The sequence below is a fragment of the Podarcis gaigeae genome (assembly GCF_964106915.1).
Source record: "Podarcis gaigeae genome assembly, chromosome: 8".
Lineage (NCBI taxonomy): Eukaryota > Metazoa > Chordata > Lepidosauria > Squamata > Lacertidae > Podarcis > Podarcis gaigeae.
In genome coordinates, this window is record NC_139684.1 from 76,420,986 (window position 1) to 76,442,497 (window position 21,512).

The following is a 21,512-nucleotide window of genomic DNA, read 5'->3' on the forward strand; positions in this document are numbered from 1 at the left end:
ACGGGTGTGTTTTTGAACTGCTAGGTTGGCAGGAGCTGGGACAGAGCAATGGGAGCTCACCCCGTGATTGGGAAGCCAAGAGGCTCAGTGGTTTAGACCACAACACAACCCGCATCCCTCTGGGGAAGAGACAGGCCAGCAATTCAGTCCCTGAATGGGGAGACTGGAGAAGCTTTAAGAGCAACAGAAGGGAAGGAGAAGAAAGACGGGATTTTGGCGTTCATGGATACAATGTTCCAAGACCCCCAGAGGCTGGCTGTCACTTCCAGGCAATTGCTTAATTTGAGGCAGGGGAGTAGAATAGTGATGAAATTTTGGTTGGAGTTCAATATGTGGTGACAACAGCTGGAGTGGGGGGATAAGCCCCTTGTGATGTTATATCGAGCCGGGCTTAATGGGGACTTACTGGATGAACTGGCCAGGATGCGCCCCCTCCTCATTAGAGAGCATGGTACAGGCTTCTCTCTGCAACTATGTAACGAAGGATCAAAAGTAGGGGGCCAGGCAGACAGCCATTAAAGATGGCTGGCATTCCTGACATTTCAGCGTGAAGGTTTGGCAGTATGCCCAGAGAGGAACTGGGGGAGGCAGGCTTCAGACTTCGCCGGCTGAGCGAGAGAGAAGGAGAAGAGAGAGGCTGTGCTTTGTCTGTGGCATGCCATGCTCTGGATGTGTTTTTCTTGTAAATAAACTTACATAAAACTGATGGAGAGTCCTTGATGCTTATCCTTGGAGGTGCTGCTAGTCTCCTCCAGTCCTTGTTTCCTGTGGATATCTATCTATCTATCATCTATCTATCTATCTATCTATCTATCTATCTATCTATCTATCTCTATCTATCTATCTATCTATCTATCTATCTATCATCTATCTATCTATCATCTATCTATCTATAAAAAATCTTTACTGAGGTCCAAAGACCTATAGAACAATTTCAGAAGAAAATACAGTTAAGACAGCCAACCACAAAAGAGAGAGAGAAACTGAGGTGCTCATTTTGTTTTGTCTCGAGCTTGATGATCATTGTTTCTTTTGACTTCCCAAAGAAACTTTCCCATGGCCAGTGTAATATCATCAAACCTGTCATCCAAAAGATATTTAATATGGGAGGCTTCAGATTTTTCTGGCAGATTTGCTAGTAGGGGTTTGATCATTTGGTCCCTTGCTTGCTCATACTGCCCATAATGCAGTAAGATATGCTTCATGCAGTCGATGTTCTGAGAACATAAAGCCTATTCTGATAAGTGATGCCTCTCAGTCTACCATTTAGCACTTCCGAAGGAAATACATTTAGTCTGGCTTTGGTAAATAAATGCTGATATGTCGGTACAGACAGGTTCCTAAGATATGAGGATAGCTGAAAGTCGTACCCATATTGGATTCCTGCTGCTATCGGGCCACAGATTAAATAGGATCGAGATGGCAGAAATGTTTCCTGTGGAGATCTTTATTCATCACCCCTCACATTGTTCCTGATGTCAATCTTCACTTAATCCTTTCCCCCCTGGAATAGGGAGGTACTATTTTGTGGTTTGCCTCAGCTGCCAACATGTCTTGGGCCAGCCTTACCAAGGAGCACATTTGACAAGACAGACAGAAGTGTGATGAGCACAGAAATAATGCTTTAAAATATGAAATTTCATATGGCAAGGTGCCACCTCACTAGCTAGCACACTCATACTCATCAATAATGTGTAGCATTTCCTTATCCCTAGCTGGAGGCTCCCCATTGTTAAAAGTCAGCATCTCATTGAAACCTCCACCCCCATATAAAATACCTAAGGGAAAGGATATGCACTCTGACCACTGTGCAAACACCAGCTTCCCTAGGAGCCAACTCCTTGGGGGCAAGGGGTCTTCACCACCTCCAGTAAAATGTCTGAGGGAGCTGGGCTCTCCCAAAGTTGATGGGCATTGCTATTCAGATGGTATGCGTGCACCACATCATGTGACTGATTGGGTGGGGCATGGCTAACCAGCCCCTCACCCCTATATGATTCAAGTTGGCACAGCTGACCACTTCCAAAAGGAGAAGCTTTGGGCAGCTCTAAGATAGTGCACATATTTTTATTCCTTGGTTTTACAAATTCCGCTTTTGAGGAGATCCCCACTTTTGTGCACCATAACAGATTTGTGGGGTGACTTTGACTTCAAAAGTTTTGAGGGCTGGGGGAATCTGTATACACCCTTTACTCCAATAGAACCTTGATAGAGAGTTGACTGAATTAATAACCAATGTATTGTATTTACAAAGTGCTTATTCAGATTTAAAAGCATAAACCTAGTTATTTAAAAGATTTCACCAGATCAGTGAGTGAGGTGCTCCTCAAGTTGCCACTTGTGTTTTTAAACCTATTGGCAGAAATCAAAACAATTGAGTTTAAGGGTTTTTTTTTTTTTTTTTTTGCATTATCAAGTCTTCTTTGGGCAGGTCTAAGATAGTGCATATATTTTTATTCCATGGTTTTACAAATTCCGCTTTTGAGGAGATTCCAATTTTTGTGCACCATAACAGATTTGTAGGGTGACTTTGACTTTGACTTTGACTTTGTAAGTTTTGAGGGCTGAAATCAAAACATTTGTCTTTTTATAATTGAGTTTAAGTTTTTCTTGCATTATCAAGTCTTCTTTCAGATGACTACTTTGGAATGGCGAAGCATATATAGCAGACAGGAAGGATGAAAGTTACAAGACCCTGGGGGCAAGCATGGTGGAGCTTCAGTATCAGGATTCAGGTTCAGTTTTCCAGTCAATGGTGTATCATTCCTGGACTCTGCCAGCTCATGTCTCCTGAAACTGAAGGACAGGCCAGGGGCATGACAACTGATCTGTCTCTCCTAGTTGCCTTCAGACAGGGTGCCATAAACAATTGTCGTCGTTCCCTCCCCCCCATTCCACGGACTGAGCAACCTGGTGTGACGGGAAAGTTTGTTTTGCTGGGAAGGTTCTTCCTCAAGTGTTTTATTTTTATTTTTCACTGCCAGCAAATGGTTAACGAATGACAGCCTCTGATTGACTGGAGTTCCAGGAGAGGGGGTTGAAAAGGAGAGGATTTGGAGATACAGGTTTTTAGGTTGGGACAGAGGTTGGGATAATAGGTTGGGAGATAGCAAGGTAGGGAGTGAGAGGAGAGAGAGTTGGTTCTGGGTAGAAGCATCCACACTGAGGAATATATATTTAAGTGAGGACGGGCCCAACTCCGCCAGGAGAAATACTGCCATTGTGCCTTTGCACCTGGCAAGATACTTTGGTCATTCATACAACAGGCATCAGTAGTATAATAATACTACTTCCTGTCAATTGTTTATTCCCCACCCCTCTTGTGTTTAATTGGTGATGTCATATGACACTCCACCCCAAGAGTCCCATCCCACCTCCAAGAGCCACCATGAAAATGATTTTTTGGGGGGTTCACACAACCCACCTGTAATGATGGCACACCACTGCTTCCTTCAAGTGGGCAGGGACCACCCCCTTTTGCAAGGAGGCATTATCACCTCCCTGACCCAGTCAGCTGTCCCCGCTCTGCTAGTATTCCTCAGACAAGAGGGGCAAGGGGCATTGTCCTTGAATCTTACCAACTGATACTCATCCAACACAACAGGGCTAGAAACCTGGACACCCCTTGAGATTCATCTGCAGTAACAGAGGGGTCAAGTTCCCAGTCGATGCAAGCAATTTCATCCTCAATATTTTTTGCAAACAAGTCACAGCATTGACAAGTCACAAGCACCCTCCCTGGCTCCCGATGACATGCCCTCCCCATTTTCACCTTGGAGAATTCCTCACCCAGCTTCTCACCCTGGGAGATGTCCACTTCTCCCCTTCTCAATCTGGTTACTGGCATCAGGTTGAGATTTCCCTCACCACCACTGGCAGCACATTAAGCCTTATTCTATTTTATTCTATTTCATTCTATTTTATTGTAAAAGCTGAGGCCAATGCTTTCATATCATCATGTGGCTGAGATATCTTAAATTCTGAGATTTAGAGATATCTAAATACTGTTATTATCAGAAAATACAAAAGACAAACTGATACAAAGGAAATGAGTAGAAAGAGGTATATTTAAATAGAAAGAATAGCAAAAATGATGGTAAAGGTGATGATGTTAGGGTCTATAAAAGAGAGAACAGCATAAAAGTAGGAAAGAGAGGAGAAAAGAAAGGGGGAAATAAGAGAAAAAGGAAAGGAAAGGAAAGGAAAGGAAAGGAAAGGAAAGGAAAGGAAAGGAAGAAGGAATAAGAGGGGAAAGAGAAATATATGGAAGAGAGGAATGTGTGTTTGTTTAAAATGCAGATGAAAGCTGTTCAGAAGGCAGATCGCTGAAGATAGGCCACAAGAGGAGATGTTATCTACAACCTTTTCATTCCTGTAGCTTATGAAAAGGACCCGGCATTCTAAGAGCTTGTTCTCTTGTTGGCTTCTGATTTCTGTTCAACAAAAGGCCAACCTCCCAGAACATTAGAATGTCACCCCTCTTCCTAGCCATTCTTCCCTTCAGGGAGACACCTGTGGGTACAAAGGACATCTGGGTGACCAAGAAAGCAGGAGCTGTTGCCCAATGTCTCCAGCAAAATATATCACCCAGGATGCACAAAGAGATCTGAGGTTCTGGTTTGAATCAACACTGTATCCAAATAAGCACAGAAAGTACAGAATACATATTTATTTTAAAAAATAACAACAGTGTAGTAAGAACCCTGTTACCATATAGGAATAAAAGATCGTAGAAGAAGGTCACTTAAGAATTTGGGAACATTTGGGAAAATACAAACACAGAAAATAGCAAATCTGACTTAGTCTAAGCTAGTGTATTTTAACACCATTTTCTGACCCTCAAAGAGATGTGGCAACCATCAGTGAGTACACATCCCTTTGCGGGGCACATCTTCCACTGTGATGTGCAACAACCACTATTACCAAATTTTTTCGCTCTATAAGACGCACTTTTTCCCTCCTAAAAAGTAAGTCTTATGGAGCCAATGCAGGCTTCGCGAGGCTATTCCAGAAGCCAGAACAGCTAGAAGGAGCGCTGCACAGTGCTCCCTCTTGCTGTTCTAGTTTCTGGCTTAGCTGCGCAAAGCCTCTGCAGGGCATGGGAAGCCTTCATCCTGCTGCCCTGCAGAGGCTTCGCGGGGCTAGCTCTGGCTTTTGCGGGAGGTGGGGGAAGGGACAGAGCACGCAGCTCTGTCCCTTCCCCCACCTCCCAGAAAAGCCCCAAGAGACGCGCTTCCTTTAAAGAGCCGTGTGGAGCGTGTGTGTGGCTATTGGGGGCTTTTCCCCAAGGAGGGAGAAGGGCAGCCCTTCTCCCTCCTTGTGGAAAAGCCCCCAAGAGCCACATACACACTCCTCATGGCTTGTGAAAGGAGCGCTGAGCAGAGCCTGGGATGCATACAAGCTCTGCTCAGCGCTCCCTTTAAATATATATATTTTTTCTTGCATTCCCCCTCTAAAAACTTGGTGCATCTTATGGTCAGGTGCATCTTATGGAGCAAAAAAATAGGGTAATAGCAAAGCTGTCAACATTTCCCCCTTTTTAAGGGAAATTTCCTTATTCTGAATAGGATTCCTAGCAAGAAAAGGGAAATGTTGACAGCTATGATTAATAGGCTTAATGGCTCTCATACTGGAGGGAAGGTAGCCATCACGACTGTATAAAATACTGATAAGCTACAAAACTGCCAGTGCAAACTAAAATGGCCCCATGGATACAAGCAGGTTACAGGTTCCCCTGATTTCTGGGAAGAGCATGTATGTGACATGCTAATTTTTGATTAGTTTGTGCCTCATTATGATTAGGTTGTTTCCAGCTCAGTTTTATCATAAAGCCCGAGAGAAGAACACATTCATTTAAAGTACCTGTCTACTGTTTACTGACAATGTAGGTGTGGCTAGACTGGAAGAGGCATCTGGCTGAACTCCCACAGAGTTCCTTAAAAAGATTGCATCCAATATGAAATAAGAGCTTTGTGTTACAATATAGAAATATAGGATTCTGGGAAAGTATGCACTCTCTATTTCCATAATTTCCTGCTCTTCATGGAACAGTCCTTCCTTGGTGGAATCCTTGGGCACATTTCCTTGGCCCATAATCCATCCAAGTCAGCTCCTTCTTCTTCCATAGGTCACCTGCTGGTTCATTCCTCCTTGGCTTTTGATCACTCCGGCATTATGAGGGCTTTTCTGAGTATGTATTTCTTCTTTGCACATTTGGCTTAGACTACTGCCTAGGCTAAACAATAGAGAGGTGTGGGAACAGTGCAATGGTTGGGCAAGCCCCTTCTTTCTGCTCTGAAAGAAGCAGCAAAAGGAGGCATTTGTATGGCTTCTGGCAGAAGGGGTGAGGATTCTGACAGGGTCCCAAGTACAACCCCCTTCTTCCCAATGCCAACAAGCACTGCTAGGTAGTCCTAACATAAATCATGACACAAAGAGGACACCCCCAGATAGACAGCTTAGTGCAGAATGTCCTCTGTGCCTTCTGTGCTGTGTGTGGTTAAAAAAATACCTTGGGTGGTGGGAAATGAGGGTATTGCTCTGGCCATCACCAGTTAAACATAAGGTGAGCATGCTGGATCAGGGCAATCACCCCTCAAGTCCAGCATCTCAACAGATTACTGTGGGATCCCTGTGGGAATGAGCTGGCTTCAATTCAAGACAATGTGGCTAAGGAGAGTCATCACCAAATAGAACAGGTTAGTCAAAGTATCTTTCCCTGTCCCAACAATCTGGCGCAATTAGAACAAGGCGGGGCAAAGTTCCAGGAAATTATTTAATCAGCTCTCAGTAATCATCTTGGAGTCATTGTATTCTATTCAGTGCCTTCCAGTGTGTCCCTGGCACCTTTCAACAGCCCTGAGGTATGTCTAGCTTTGCCAGCTGAGGAGTCACCTGAGCAGTACCTTGAGGCTTTCATTGCACTTTGATTAGTGGCCTGGAAGAACAGAAAAAGTATATTGTTTATTCTAATTCAGTAAAACCCAACACCAAGTATGCTCAACATGAAGCAACTTCAACCTGAGGTATGACTGTAATCTCAATACAGTGGTGCCCCGCAAGACGAACGCCTTGCAAGACGAAAAACCCGCTAGACGAAAGGGTTTTCCGTTTTGGAGGCACTTCGCAAAACGAATTTCCCTATGGGCTTGCTTCGCAAGAAGAAAGCCCATAGGGAAATCTCCGGGGACCTCTTTTAAATGCTAGCGGTGGGGAGCAAAGCCTTTCCCCCCCCCTCCGGCCTTCAGAAGAGGTCCAGGAAGGCCGGCGGGGGCCGAAAGGCTTTGCTCCCCACCGCCAGCATTTTAAAAGCAGTCCGGGATAGCAGGGAAGCACTTTTGAAGGCAGGCGGGGGGGGAGCAAAGACTTTTGCCCCCCGCCCGCCTTCAGAAGAGGTCCTGGACCTCTTCTGAAGGTGGGCGGGGGGCAAAAGTCTTTGTCCCCCCTGCCTGCCTTCCCGGGGTTTTTAAATCGCCCCGGGACAGCGGAGAATTCCTCCGCTGTCCCGGGGCGATTTTAAAATGCTGGCGGGCGGCAGCGCTGCCACCCGCCAGCATTTTAAGATTGCCCCGGACAGTGGAGAAGTCTCCGCTGTCCCAGGAAGGCAGGCGGGGGGGGGAAGCAAAGACTTTCGCCCCCCGCCGGCCTTCAGAAGAGGTCGGGGGACAGACTGTCCCCGGACCTGGTCTGAAGGCGGTTTCCATAGGAACGCATTAATTGATTTTTAATGCATTCCTATGGGAAACTGTGCTTCGCAAGACGAAAAACTTGCAAGACGAAAAGACTTGCAGAACAAATTAATTTCATCTTGCGAGGCACCACTGTATCCCCTTTGACATAAATTACATTAAAATTGAGAGTCCTTTCACAGAAACTATTCAAAAGCTGAGCAACTGGGATGGGAAATGAAGGTGCTTCACACCTTCATGGCTCCTTATCCCCCTTCAAGTAATTTTGAAATAATTCTCAGTTATAAAACGGTGAGGAAGGAAACAACAGAAAGGAAGTATTCCTGTTGTTCACTTCTTAAAATAGGCTTCAGTTACCCAGTTTGATTCAAAGTGGGCCCCTCCACCCTGATGAACTTTGGTTCCTACTTCAACCATTGGTTAAGGCTGACATGATTCCCTTGCTTGTTCCTGAATCACCCACCCCTTCTACCCAGGAGCGTGTGGGTGCCATTTTGTGGTTCGCCTCAGGTGCCAAAATGCCTTGGGGCAATTCTGGGTGGGATGGTGGTGCTCACTTGACCATCTGTTCCAACATCACTGCTACATTTGCAGGTTGGAGAAACCGAACCAGGTCGAGGAACAGCGGGATGGCGGCGCTGCGCCTCCCTTCTGTCCCCCGAGCTTGTGGGGCTGGCCCATGTCTGTCTGGCGCGTGGGGCGCTCTGCTTCAGGGTGCCCCGCGCGCCAGGTGGCAGGCTGCTATCCGCAGCCTAGCCATCCCTGCGGGACCTCCCGTAGGGCTGCCTAGGCTGTGGATGTGTTCCCGAAGCGCCGGGCCCTCTGCTTTCAGGGCGCCCGACGCTCCGGGAAGCAGGCTGCTATCCGCAGCCTAGACAGCCCTGCGGGACCTCCCGCAGGGCTGCCTAGGCTGCAGATGTCTTCCTGAAGCCTGGAGAGCGAGAGGAGTCGGTGCGCACCGACCCCTCTCGCTCTCCAAGCTTCAGCGAAAGCCTGCATTCACCCCATAGGACGCACCCAGATTTCCCCTTCATTTTTGGAGGGGGAAAAATACGTCCTATAGGGCGAAAAATACGGTAATTTTTTTGGGATAAAGATGCAATGCTGCAACACTGAAATGTGTAACAATGCAACTCTCAGCAGTAAGTAACCCTGGGGTGTTGTTGTTACAATGTTGACAGCTGGCTGCCTTTAAAAGCAGGCCGGCTGAGCTATTCAGTTCAGTTCAGTTCAGTTCCACCTTACTTATAAAGAACTACTTGGAGAAATCTCTGTGCCGTCTGCTATGTCAACCCACTACTTAATAATTAACATGTTAGGGCTGTGCACTGGATTTGGCCAAGGCCTGGATCCTTAGTCAATCAGCAGTACTCAAAGGACCTGTGCCTCATTCAAATGGGATGGGACAGCTTCAGATGACTACAGGTTGGGTTGAACAACAAAGGACTATAAGGGGCTCTTAAAGGGTGGAGGGTCAGGCAGGACGGAGAGGCATGCATGAGGAGAAAGTGTGAAAAAGAAGGACCTACTAGGCAGCTTTGTCTCTTCCTGAGAAGGGATGGCTTGCCTTTCCAGCTAGGCCTTTCCTTCTTCTTGTCCCTCGAAGCAGCTGCATGCAGGATTAGATCCTCCTTCTGATAGGTGGGAAGATTGTATTTTGCTTTTTAAGGGAAAGGGTCAGGGCTGCCTGGGAGTGGGCCTCAGCCAATAGAATGGCTGTGGCAGGTTCCACGGGGGGGGGGGGGAGAGATGTATTGAGCTCAGTAGTGGTATCCACCCTGTGGAACACCCTCCCTTCAGATGTGAAGGAAATAAGCAGCTATCCTATCTTTAAAAGACATCTGCAGGGAGCCTTGTTCAGGGAAGTTTTTAATATGTAATGCTGTACTGTTTTTAACATTTGATTAGGGGAGCCGCCCAGAGTGGCTGTGGAAACTCAGCCAGATGGGCGGGGTATAAATAACAAATTATTATTATATAAGATCTGACCCTGCACAGTCCCACTGCCCCTTCAATCCATATTCTTGCTGGATGTTAAGATATGTGCCTTACAACCCAACTATTATATCCCAGTATCCTCCAAAATGACCCTTGAGCTGGTTCTGGTTAGTCTTTTAATTGGAAAAATAAGCATTATCTAACACAGAGATGCGAAAACAGACAAAACCATTAACATGCTCACTATACTTTGATTCCCCCCCCCATTTTTTTTTTCTTATTCATTTTCCAAATTTATAACAAACTTAAAAAGAAAACATCAAAAAACAAGCAAGCAAACAAACAAACATATATCCTAACTGTAAAAATTCCACTTTGGTTATCATTGTTGGGTGACTTCCTCGAATCCCCCTGGCTGAGTTTCCATATACATCATTGTAGCAGTTTTTCAAAACTAGTTTCACATAAATTTACTTAGTCCATTAACATCTCTCTTTCTTTTCATTTGGGCTTTTAACCTTAGTATTCTATAACATCATATGCTGAAACAGTGGAGTAAAGTTCCCAGTGGAAGCAAGAAATTTCATCCTCAAAATGCTTTGGAAACAAGTCACAGCAAGCACACTCCTTGCCTCCCAATGCCAGGCCCTCCCCATTTTCACCTTAGAGCTTTCCTTTTCTCACCCAGCCTCTCATCCTGTGATATGTCCACTTCTCCACCAGGTTGAGATCCCCCCTCCCAAGTCTTGCAGCACATTAAGCCTTTTATTTTATATTTAAAGCTTGAACCAATGCTTTCATACCATCACACAGTTGCGATATCTTAGCATTGCCTTCTCTCTCTCTCTCTCTCTCTCTCTCTCTCTCTCTCTCTCTCTCTTTTCAGTGTGAGGGGGTTGCCTAAATAATGAAACATTGAATATAAATGGGGAGGAAAAATGCCACATCTTGTTAAAGGTGATTACACACATATTACTGTACTCCAGTCCTTAGAAATTCTGTTAGAATAAGCAGATACAAATGACACAGTGATACAAAGGAAATTAGTAGAAAGGGGTATACCGTATTTTTCGCCCTATAGGACGCACTTTTTCCCCTCCAAAAATGAAGGGGAAATGTGTGTGTGTCCTATGGGGCAAATGCAGGCTTTCGCTGCACCGACCCCTCTCCCTCTCCAGGCTTCAGGAAGCTATCTCTTATCCCGAAGTCCCAGCGCACTCAGCAGTCGCGCCGGGGCTTCGGGTAGCTCTGCGCAAGCCGCGGGATGGCTCCCCCGGCTTGCACAGCGCTGCTTCTTATCCCGAAGCTACCCGAAGCGACTGCTCAGCGCGCCAGGGCTTTAGGATAAGAGGCTTGCGCAGTGCTGCCTCTTATCCCGAAGTCCCGGCACACTGAGCAGTCGCGCCGGGGCTTTGGGTAGCTCTGCGAAAGCCGCGGGATGGCTCCCCCGGCTTGCAGAGAACAGCCTATTCTGGGGGCTGGGGTTGGGGGAAGCTCGGGCTTCGCCCACCCCAGCCTCGTGCCTTGGGGGAGTGGGAAATAATTTTTTTTTCTTTATTTCCCCCCCAAAAAATAACTACCATATTTTTTGCACCATAGGGCGCACCGGACCATAGGGCGCACCCAGTTTTTTTGGGGGGAAATAAAGGGGGAAAAATTATTTCCCCCCCAGGCACGGGGCTGGGACGGGGGAAGCTCGAGCTTCCCCCGACCCCAGCCCCCAAACAGGCAACTCTCCGCAAGCCGTGGGAGCCCAGTGCTGCCCCCCGGGTTTGCGGGGCTGGCGACGGGGAGGAGCAGGCTTCTCCCCCCGCCAGCCTTCTAGCCAAGTCAGGGGGACAGCGGGATGGCGCGCTGCGCCTCTCCCGCTCTCTCCCGAGTTTGCGGGGCTGGCGATGGGGAGGAGCAGGCTTCTCCCGCCGCCAGCCTTCTAGCCAAGTCGGGGGACAGCGGGATGGCGCGCTGCGCCTCTCCCGCTGTCTCCCGAGTTTGCGGGGCTGGCGACGGGGAGGAGCAGGCTTCTCCCCCCGCCAGCCTTCTAGCCAAGTCGGGGGACAGCGGGATGGCAGCGTTCCGCCTCCCCGCTGTCCCCCGAGCTTGTGGGGCTGGCGGTGGGGCTCTCCTGAAGCCTGGAGAGCGAGAGGGGTCGGTGCACACCGACCCCTCTCGCTCTCCAGGCTTCAGTGAAAGCCTGCATTCGCACCACAGGACGCACACACATTTCTCCTTCATTTTTGGAGGGGAAAAAGTGCGTCCTGTGGTGCGAAAAATACGGTAGGTGTGCCTTATGGGCAGGTGTGCCCTATGGGGCTAAAAATACGGTATATAAAATTAATAGCAATAATGATGGTAATGATGATGATATTAGGGTGTGTAAAAGAGAGAACACCATAAAAGTAGGAAAGGGGGGAGCGAGAAAGGGGAAATATGAGAAGGAGAGGGGGAGAGAGAAGATGGGGAAGAGAGGAATTTTTGGGGGTATTAAGAGGCTTACTGGCTCTAATACTTGAGAGAAGATAGCTGTCATGACTACAGTAAAAACAAAACATACTGAAAAGCTACAAATCTGATAGTGCAAACTTCAATGGCCTGATGGATGCAAGCACATTCCAGGTTCACCTGATTTCAGGGAAGAGCAAATGTGTGACATGCTAATTGTTGATTACTTTGTGCCTCATTAGGATTAGGTTGTTTCCAGCTCAGTTTTACCATAAAGCCCGAGGGAGGAACACATTTATTTAAAGTACCTGTTTACTGACAGTGTAGGTGTGGTTGGACTGGAAGAGGCACCTGTCTGACTCCCACAGAGTTCCTTAAAAACATTGGATCCAATATGAAAAGAAGAGCTTTGTGTTACAATATAAAAATATAGGATTTCTGGGAAAGCATGCACTCTCTATTTCCATAATTTCCTGATCCTCACTGGACCAGTCCTTCCCAGTTGGAATTGTTGGGCACCTTTCCTTGACCATTAAGCCCTCCAAGTCAGCATCTTTTTCCACAGGTTCATTCCTCCTTTGCTTTTGATCACTCTGGCATTATGTGGGCCTTCCTGAGTATATGATTCTCCTTTGCACAGTTGCTTTCAACTAATGCCCAGGCTAAACAATACAGAGGTGTGGGAGCATTGCAATGGTTGGGCAAGCCCCTTGTTTTAACCAAGCTAAGGTACCTGAACATACAAAGATTGTTAGGCCCAGCCAGTCTCTTCCACCACCTGTTCTGACTCTTTTATGATTTCACTTAGTTGACAGATGTGTTCTGTCAAATCTCTGCTTGCCGGTTGCTTTCCATTAAAAAACAACACTGATGCTTTATATAAGGAAATACCATTATTCCCCATCCCAAACTATTGATTTGAAGGATAAACATTTTAGAACCAGCTTTTTATTTGCCACAATCATTTATATTTATCATAATAAACATAATGAAGTACACAAATACAGCACTCTTTTCTCTGTGTCCTGCATCCCATTTCAAAAGGAGGAGGTTTATGCTGAAACATAATTACCCGTCAATGTGAGATTTGTGAAGCATTATAATAGTATTTCTATTGGAAAAGAGCACTATTGCTCCAATTCCAACTCTTTCTCAAAAAATTCTGTTGTTCAACATCCTTGGAAAGTGAAGTCACTCCTATGAACGAAATCTGGAAAAGAAAAAGAAATATTCACATTAGTCATTTACTAAGGCCTTGGAGTTTGTGGTTCTGGTGGTTAATAATAATAATAATAATAATAATAATAATAATAATAATAATAATAATTATACCCTGCCCATCTGCCTGGGTTTCCCCAGCCACTATGGGCAGCTCCCAAGAGAATATTAAAACAAAATAAAACATCAAACACAAAAAACTTCCCTAAACAGGGCTGCCTTCAGATGTCTTCTCAAAGTCCGATATCTGATGGGAGGGCATTACACAGGATGGGCACCACTACTGAGAAGCCTCTCTGCCTGGTTGCCTGTAACCAGGGAGGGAACCACCAGAAGGCCCTCAGAGGTGGGCCTCAGTGTCCGGGCTGGACGATGGGGGTAGAGACACTCCTTTAGGTATACTGGGCCAAGGCTGTTTTGGGCTTTAAACGTCAGCACCAACACTTTGACTTGTGCTCAGAAATATATTGGGAGCCAAAGTACATTTTTCAGAACCAGTGTTATGTGGTCTAGGTGGCCACTCCCAGTCACCAGTCTAGCTGCCACATTCTTGATTAGTTGTAGTTTCTGAGTCACCTTCAAAAGTAGCCCCATGTTGAGTGCATTGACTTAATTTTATAAAGTGTATAATTTTTGTTTCTTTTTAAGTATACTATGCTATAATGATTTTTATAGTGTCCAGATCAAGGGAACAAATGGTACTGCTCTATTCTGACTTTCTCATTCCACACCTGGAATGCTGTGCCCAGTTTCGGGCTCTGCAATCTAAGAAAGATATTTAGAAGCTGGACCATGTGCAGAGGAAGGAAACTAAAATGATAAAGGGTCTGGAAACCAAGCTTTATGTGGAATGGATGAGGGAGTTGGATAGACTTAGCCTCGAAAGGACACAACTGAGAGGACTCCTTTTCAAAGCCTTAGTCATTGGACTGTGACAACTGACCTCAGGATTCTGTCCTGTCTTCAGTGCTATTCAACATTTACATGAAACTCTTGGAACAGAAGGCTGGTTTCTTGGATTGAGTTAAAATACAGGTGAGGACATAATAGATTGCAATATAATTTCATTTGGCAGCAAACTTTGTGTGTGTTTGTGGGTGGGTGTTTCTAAGAGAGAGAAGATTCTTAAACAGTGACTGTATTGGTAGGAATCAAGAGTGTGAGGCAGGGGAGATAGACGGAAGTGCCAGAGGAACCAAAACTCCTAAGTATACATTGAAGAAGTTGCAATAAAGAACTACACACACTTATCTATGCTGGGCTCTACGCGGGGCTGCCCTTGAAGCTGACCCAGAAACTCCAGCAGGTGCAGAATGCCGCTGCAAGGCTCCTTACAGGGTCCTTGCCACAGGACCACATTCATCCAGTGCTTACCAGCTGCACTGGCTCCCAGTGGAGTACATGGTCAGGTTTAAGGTGCTGGTTTTAATCTTTAAAGCCCTATGCAGCCTAGAACCCTCATACCTATGGGACCGCCTCTCCTTGTATGCTCCGTGGAGGACCTTAAGGTCCATAAATAGGCCCGAGCCTCAAGGAGGTTAGATTGGTCTCAACTAGGACAGGGCCTTTTCAGCACTGGCCCCCGACTTGGTGGAATGCTCTGTCACAAGAGAACAGGGCCCTGTGGGATTTGACATCTTTCTGCAGGGCCTGCAAGATGGAGCTGTTCCGCCTGGCCTTTGGCTTGGATTCACTCTGAACCCTTATGTGGGCTTTGGTATATAAATTTTCCCTTGGATTTTGCTGGCCCATGTAGGACCAGCATGGGTAGCTGGCTTGGGCGAATATCTGATGTCTCCTCCCTTTGTGGGCTTGATTTATGGGCTACTACTAAAATGAAGCTGCATTTTAAGTTGTATCAAGTCATATTTTAACTTTTTGTTGTTGTCCCCCCCCCCCCATTACTTTTTATTGTAATTTATATTTGGTGTTAGCCACCCTGAGCCTGGCCCTGGCCAGGAAGTGCAGGGTATAAATGAGTTATTATTATTATTATTACAGTGGTACCTCGGGTTAAGTACTTAATTCATTCCAGGGGTCCGTTCTTAACCTGAAATTGTTCTTAACCTGAAGCACCACTTTAGCTAATGGGGGCCTCCTGCTACTGCCGTGCCACCAGAACACAATTTCTGTTCTCATCCTGAAGCAAAGTTATTAACCTGAGGTACTATTTCTGGGTTAGCAGAGTCTGTAGCCTGAAGCGTATGCAACCTGAAGCATATGTAACCTGAGGTACCACTGTATTATTATTATTATTATTATTATTATTATTATTATTATTATTATTATTACTATCTGAGAGTAAGTCTCATTGAAATCAGTGGCATTTACATCTATGTAGACAGATATAGAATTGCACTATAATCCCTTTGAAATAAATGGTTACTACTTCCAACAACAGTGCATAGAAGTGTGCTGAAATCCCTATGCCACCTCCAATTTTTCCAGCCAAATATATTTATTGGTGAGGGATGGGGTGGAAACTTGAGAAGCACCTTTGCCTATGAAGGAAGGAGTTGCATTGCTAAGTAGGCATAACATAAATAATGAAGCAAAGAGAAGCACACCTCAAGATAGACAGCATAAAGCAGAATGTCCTCTGTGCCTTCTGTGCTGTGTGGCTAAAAAACGCCTTTGTTGGTGGTATGAGTGGGAAATGAGGCTATTGCTCTGCATCTAAGAGCAATAGAAAGAGAAGAAGGAGATACTTAAAAGCCTCCTGTTAGGGCTGACATATCATTAAGAGCAAAAAAAGGGCACAGCCAGAGCCACTGCTAGTCTGCCAGATGGGGAAAGAGGCATGAGGGCCCAGGGTCACTGCTGCCACACCCGCACAGTTAGAGTGGGATACTTAGGGCTGTCTTTACCCGGGGGTGCAAGGGGTGCGGGGCACCCAGGTGCTGAATTCTGGGGGGTGTCAGGCGCCTGCCGCTGAACCTGCCTAAGCTCTTAACTATTTACCTCAGGGATGTCCAACCGGTCGACCGCAAACTGGTCATGCCGGTCTATTTTTCGGAAGAGCTGCAGAATCAATGTATCTGGTAGCACCTCCTAGTGCTGTCTTCCATTTTTGCATGATCACAAAAACAGAAGATGGAGCTAACGCTGCTGCTTTTTATTTTTCCATGTTAGCGGTTTTTGCTGTTCCCCTCTGTAAAACGTAGATGTGCACCCCTTATAAAAAGCTCAACAACTTTGAGCTCACCCCCCAAAAACCTTTTGGGGCGTGCTGGGTGGATCTTTGCACCCTGGTGGAACATATGCTAAAGACGGCCCTGGGGCTACTGCCCTCCTGTCATGATAGTCCTGCACCCATGGCTATCTGAACAGCTGCTCCAAGAAGGATTCTTCTGTACTTCAGGGTTCTTCTTATCTTTTGAAAATGGAAGATGGGATTTGAAGCAGGTATAAACAACTAGCTGGGTTCAATTCAAGAAAATGTGACTAAGGACAGTCATCACCAAACAGATCAGCTGAGTCAAAGTATCTTTCCCTGTCCCAACAATCTGACACAATTAGAACAAGGAGTGTCGGTGTTCTGTAAGATAATTTAATTAGCTCTCAGTAATTGTCTTGGAGTCATTGTATTCCATTCAGTGCCTACCAGTGCATCCCTGGCACCTTTCAGCAGCCCTGAGCTATGTCTAGCTTTGCCAGCTGAGCAGTCACCTGAGCAGTACCTTGAAGCTTTCATTGCACTTTGTTTCGTGGCCTGGAAGATCAGAAGAGAGCAGAAAAAGAATATTGCTCTTTTGAACTCAGTAAGACCCCACATCAAATAAGAGGAAAGACAGAGGCACTGGCTCAGAATATACCTTTATCCATCAAGGACCAAGCAACTTCACATAGACCTTGGATGTGATAGTACTAGCAGTCTGTAGCAAATGAGGGCTACAGTCTTGCACTGAAGAATATGGTTGGCAGTGTTAGCCGTCGTGGGAAGAGATTTAGGATTACAGTGGTACCTCAGGTTAAGTACTTAATTCGTTCCGGAGGTCTGTACTTAACCTGAAACTGTTCTTAACCTGAAGCACCACTTTAGCTAATGGGGCCTCCTGCTGTTGCTGCGACGCTGCAGCATGATTTCTGTTCTTATCCTGAAGCAAAGCTCTTAACCTGAAGCACTATTTCTGGGTTAGCGGAGTGTGTAACCTGAAGCGTATGCAACCTGAAGCGTATGTAACCCGAGGTACCACTGTATTATCACAAGCCATTCAAGCACACAGTCCTTGCAGCAGAACAACCATAGCACTAAATTAGTTGTTCTGCTTTAATGATGGACACAGTCATATGACCTCAATGGACTTTTCAGTCTTCTTAGAACAAGTTGCTGTACATTGTCCTGCAGTATCCCTACCAGGGAGAGTTGACACCTTCCCTTCTGCCCTGTACCAATATTTGCTGCAGCTGCCTCGTTTGCAAACAGACAATCATCTGTATTCTCAATATCCAAAACCTTTTAGGATTCTTTAAGGAGTTCCTGCTTTAAAATTGCTATGTAGATACAGTGGTACCTTGGGTTACATGCGCTTCAGGTTACATATGCTTCAGGTTACAGACTCCGCTAACTCAGAAATAGACCAAGATTGTATATTTTCAGAGAGGCGACACCATAATTGATGACATGAAAATCTTCAGAGAGATTCAGAAAGAAAGGGAAGTTCACACTCCCCCACCCCCATCATGTAAAGGTCGTTCATCTCAGAGAGTAATGGTGGCTTTGTCCCATGGACAGTCCTGAATCCACATTGTTTCTAGATCATATTTTCATCAAATATTACTTGCTGCTGCCCCACCAAAACTCTAAGGTCCTAGGGTGGATTCCATTAATATAACTCAGAGATACAAAAACTGACAAAAGCATTAACATGTTTGCTATCCTTTTGATTTTGGGAGCTCCTGATCACAACATGCTGGCTGAAAATGGTCTGCAGTGCCCAGCCTGATTCTCCAAAGGAAAGTAAAAGTGAGAAGACTGTCAACTACCTTGAGAATGAGGCCCAGCTGATTTTAAAGGAGGCTTTTCTACAAGTAATGTTGCTACTCAGAAAGGGGGGGGGGGAGCTCTAATCATTGGCTAGGTCACACAGATTCCCTCCTGCTCTCCTGCTCCCACTTCCTGCCCCTTCCTTTCCCTTTCAAAAGTGAGAGGGGCCACATCTCTCACTGGCCACACTCTGCACCCTTCCTTAGTGTTCTGCCTGCCGGACTTTGTCCTTAAACTCTCATAATGCCACTTGCTTCTCCAGAAGGAGGATTCAGAGCAAGATGTGTATATAAAATACCCTTCTGAACAAAAGTAAAAAGTGCATTCATGGCTTCACCCCAGTTGCATTTGGATCTCTCCACCACTGGGATGGAGTCCAGGACAAAATGTGTTCCCCCTGCTCAAATTCCATAATTTTAAGAATAAGGAATGTTATATATTTCCTTAAATTTATATATATTATTCCCCAGTGTTATTCCCTTGATATTATTTTCCTCTCTGATTTTCTTATTTAAGACTTCCATTACTAAAATGATTATTAACGGAGAGAACGGACATGCCTGTCTCGTCCCTTTATTAAATTCACATTTTTCTTATCTATTTCCATTTATTATAATTTTTGCCATTTGTTTGGTATAGATAGCCTGGATTCTGTTACAGAACAGATCTTTAAACTCCATATGTTGCAACATCATAGTTGTCATAAATCTTCAGGCGATGTTATCGAATGCTTTCTCCGCGTCGACCACCATTAAAATTGTTGGTTTGTCAATTCGTAGTTCCAAATATTCCAACACATTTCTGCTGATGTTATTCTGAATCATGCGGCTGGGGAGAATATCATTATATATATATATATATATATGCAGGTTTTGGTGTCCTCGGGTGTCTTCCCGTGTAAAAGTTGGGGTGTCTAGGCGACGTTTCGACGAGGTCTCACTCGTCATCTTCAGGCTGGTGCTTTCGGCTTCTTGTTACTGGAACAGAGCGGGATCTCAATGTTTGAGTTCCTATAAATACTGTAGAGGGGGTGTGGTGTCTAGCCTCCAATGTTCTGGGCAGAGAGGAAGTTCCCAGGCTAGTGTGCCTTTTCTTCTTTTGTTCCTTAATTACTTGAGAGATACCTTGAGTGATTTCTTGAGTGATATCCTGAGTACCACTTAGGTGGGTCATTAGGTGTGGATTAGTTGCTAAAGTCTTTGTGTCTTGACCTCTTGAACTTTGTGAAGAGTTTTCCTGAGAAGATGGATGTATTGCACTTAGTTGTGCTTTGGCTTGGCTTCGTGTATAGGGGCGAGCTGTGGTTTTGTGGCTTGTGTCAGCCAGATCTGTGTAGGGATTGCAGGGGGGTGCAGCATCCGGAGGTGCCACCATGGATTGGCTACTGGATGGTGTCAGTAATTCATCTGTGGAGAGGGTCTGGGTTTGGGTCTGGTGTGGTTGATTGGTGTTGGCGTTCTGTGTGCCTCTGGATCTGGTGTCAGTTTTTGTGGAGAGGGCTAATTTCCAGATGTCTGGCAAGCGGGATGTGTCGTCACGCTTGTTCATGTTGTGAGGGTGTTTCTCTATCTCGATGGCTTCCATGATTATTCTCTTGTGGTGATGTTCCGTGTTAAAGAGCAATTTGGAATCTGCAAAATTAATTTCGTGTCCTGTTTCTTTCATGTGTTGGAAAAGAGAGGAAGTTTTTTCTTCTTTTTTGACGGCATTCTTGTGTTCTGCGATACGTGCATTTATTCGTCTGTTTGTTTGTCCAATGTACGTGGCTGGGCAGACTTTGCAGGGTATTTCATAGATCCCTTGGTTTTCCAACTGGATTTTATCCTTGGGGTTTCTGAGGATATTGGCTATTTTTTGGTTGGTGCAAAAGGCTGTTTTGATATTGTGTTTATGGAGGATTTTGCTAATTTTATCTGTAGTGCCCTTGATATAAGGAAGGAGGGCCATGCCATTGTTTTCTTCTGTGTCTTGGTTTTTGGGGGGTGTTTCCTTTTGGATTAGCTTCGTAATCCTGTTTTGCTGGTATCCATTGGCAATTAACACATTTGAGAGATTCTGTAACTCAGTTGTCAAGTGGTCTTTGTCAGCCAGGCGTTTGGTTCTGGAGATGAGAGTCTTGGCTACGGAGTTTATTTGTGCAGGGTGGTGGTGTGATTGTGCATGTAAGTAGCGGTTGGTGTGTGTTTTTTTCTGGTAGATAGTGTGTCCTAGGGAGCCATCAGGTTTTTTGTAGATTAGGACGTCAAGGAAGGGAAGTTGGTTGTTGGCTTCTATTTCCATAGTGAATTGTATTTTGGGGTGTAAGTTGTTGAGATGTGTGAGGAAGCTATCCAGTTTTTCCTTCCCGTGTGGCCAAATTACAAAGGTGTCGTCAACATATCTGAGCCAAAGTTTGGGTTTGTGTTCTGACTTGTCTAAAGCATTGGTTTCAAAGTGTTCCATGTACAGGTTTGCGATGACCGGTGAGAGGGGTGATCCCATAGGTGCTCCTTCTATCTGTTTGTATCTTTGTCCATTGTGGATGAAGTACGTGTTGGTTAGGCAGTGGTTGGTCAGGTCCAAGATGTATTCGGGGGGATTGTATTTGTTTTGAATAGCTGTCAAGGCTTCATTAATGGGCACTTGTGTGAAGAGAGATACAACATCGAGATAGAGAAACACCCTCACAACATGAACAAGCGTGACGACACATCCCGCTTGCCAGACATCTGGAAATTAGCCCTCCCCACAAAAACTGACACCAGATCCAGAGGCACACAGAACGCCAACACCAATCAACCACACCAGACCCAAACCCAGACCCTCTCCACAGATGAATTACTGACACCATCCAGTAGCCAATCCATGGTGGCACCTCCGGATGCTGCACCCCCCTGCAATCCCTACACAGATCTGGCTGACACAAGCCACAAAACCACAGCTCGCCCCTATACACGAAGCCAAGCCAAAGCACAACTAAGTGCAATACAGCCATCTTCTCAGGAAAACTCTTCACAAAGTTCAAGAGGTCAAGACACAAAGACTTTAGCAACTAATCCACACCTAATGACCCACCTAAGTGGTACTCAGGATATCACTCAAGAAATCACTCAAGGTATCTCTCAAGTAATTAAGGAACAAAAGAAGAAAAGGCACACTAGCCTGGGAACTTCCTCTCTGCCCAGAACATTGGAGGCTAGACACCACACCCCCTCTACAGTATTTATAGGAACTCAAACATTGAGATCCCGCTCTGTTCCAGT

The 21,512-nt window shown here is 45.6% G+C and overlaps 2 protein-coding genes across 3 annotated transcripts in view; one reads left to right on the forward strand and one right to left on the reverse strand.

Moving 5' to 3' along the window:
• Positions 1-21,512, reverse strand: part of LOC310851730 (phospholipase A2 inhibitor 25 kDa subunit-like) — a 1,159,037-nt gene that overhangs the window by 990,044 nt on the left and 147,481 nt on the right. The window lies entirely within an intron of this gene.
• LOC310851617 (phospholipase A2 inhibitor and Ly6/PLAUR domain-containing protein-like) overlaps positions 1-21,512 on the forward strand; it is a 309,684-nt gene that overhangs the window by 96,557 nt on the left and 191,615 nt on the right. The gene's annotated exons all lie outside the window — the stretch shown is intronic.